Source organism: Megascapheus bottae, chromosome X, assembly GCF_031878675.1.
Source record: "Megascapheus bottae isolate mThoBot1 chromosome X, mThoBot2.hap1, whole genome shotgun sequence".
Classification (NCBI taxonomy): domain Eukaryota; kingdom Metazoa; phylum Chordata; class Mammalia; order Rodentia; family Geomyidae; genus Megascapheus; species Megascapheus bottae.
Window position 1 is genome coordinate 32,847,242 of NC_143547.1, and position 2,175 is coordinate 32,849,416.

Here is a 2,175-nt window from a genome sequence, read left to right on the forward strand (position 1 = left end):
AGAGGGTCTACCCAGAAACCCAACACTCCTGCTACTTTTCTCCAATGCCAAAACCATCTAAACATTTCTTTGAATCTGTATGCCACTTTCCCTAATCTTCAAGCACGCCTCAGGTAACATCCCCACGAGTCTATAACTTTTTGGCCTTGGTTACTTGCTATCATCTAATGATTTCTGTCATCTTTCAAAAGCTCTCCTTGTCTCTGTCCCAACCTATGTCCCTCTGTCCCGCTGTCTCTCTGTCTCTCTGTCTCTGTCTCTCTCTGTCTCTCTGTCTCTCTCTGTCTCTGTCTCTCTCTGTCTCTGTCTCTCTCTCTCTCTCTCTCTCTCTCTCTCTCTCTCTCTCTCTCTCTCTCTCTCTTTTCCTCCCTTAAAATCTTATTAAAAGTGTCAAGCTGGGGGCTGAGAGTGTTGCTTAGTGTTAGAGTGCTTGCCTAGCATGCACTAAGCCCTAGGTTTGATTCTTCAGTACCACATATACAGAAAAGGCCAGAAGTGGTGCTGTGGCTCAAGAGTAGAGTGCTAGCCTTGAGAAAGCCCAATGACTGCCTAAGTCCTGAGTTCAAGCCCCAGGACTGGCAAAAAATAGTGTCAGGTCCTGGTGCATAAAAGTCTTGCGCACAAAATCAAACGTTCAGGGACAGCACGAACACTCCGTGTTAAAGTCCCAAGACCAGCACAAAAACAAAAATATCAAAAGCTCAAATTCTAGACTTTGTTCTAGAATTCCTTCTACAAGCAGACATCTCTGAGTTTCCAGAATGAGAGATCATTCTTTTTTATGCAGAAATTTCCCCCTCCGTTTTTAGCGAATTGAAGGAGTGACTCAACAGATATTTTTGTAATAAAATGTGAAGGCCTTGGTTAGGAATCTAGTTCCAGGATTGTAGGCCCAATAAAGGAAGCATGGCTAAAAACAAGAACAAACAAAAAAACAAACAAACAAAACAACTATTGCTGTAGAAGGAGCAGGAAAATTAGTAAGTTCTGATTGGACCCCACATGTGCAAAGCCATCTGTCCTTATATACAAACACATGAATAGCTTGAAGATATATCAAAGTTACCTCACATATTTGCTTCCCCCTTCCCAGGGATTATATTTTTCTTTCAGGAACATTTGCCTTTCTTTTCGTGTTTCCTACATAGGTAGGCACCTGTACTTTGCTGTCTACCATGCCAACCATCAAATCAATTCCTCTACGATTCTCCCTGCTTATACACTGAACTATGGCCTCTCTCAAAGGCCTAGGCATTGGAATACACTCTTCTGTGACTGTTAAATGGCTATCTGGAAATAAATGGTTTCAGAAATGCTAAAAAATACCTGATGATACTAGAAGGAATTACAATTAGACTATTCAATTACAATTAGGCTCTCTAGCTGAGGTTGGACCTTAAAACAAAAGGGATCTTAATAGCTACTGCACAAGAAGTTACATGTGCAATAGCTAAAAGAAAAATGCCTCTATGAAAATAATTCTGCAGTCATGCAGACCAACCTAACTGAGCTATTAAAATAAACCAATAAATTCAAGGAAAAGGACTCTAATATGGATGGAATTGGTTGAATTGGAAACTAAATACCTGCTTCTATTATTCTTGAGTAACTCCTTTCTAGGAATTTTAACTGTCATCGTATGTCTTCTCATGTTTAGGCCTTGTACTATGTGTATCTTAATCACTTTTCTTCAAAATTGTATGATTCAATTTTTTTTTGCCAGTCCTGGGCTTGAACTCAGGGCCTGAGCACTGTCCTTGGACTTTCTCAGGGTTAGAACTCTACCGCTTGAGCCTCAGCACCATTTCTGGCTTTTTTTTCTATATATGTGGTACCGAGGAATCGAACCCGGGTCCTCGTGCATGCTAGGCAAGCACTCTAACACTAGGCCAAACTCCTGGCCCCATATGATTCAATTTTTAAAAAAGGCAACATACCCCCAAAAGCAAATGTGCTTTCAAACTATCCAACTCTAGCATTGTCTATCATACAACAGAGTGATCCTTTCATCTCTCATAGTCAACTCCATTAACCTATTCATAAGAAATGACAGAAAATGAACTCTCCTCCCTCAACCTCCCCTAAAACACGGGTGATTAGGTATAAACTCCCCAAAAAACTGGTTCCTCAAAGTCTGAGTCAGGGTGCAATGTAAGGCCCTGATTCAAATTAATC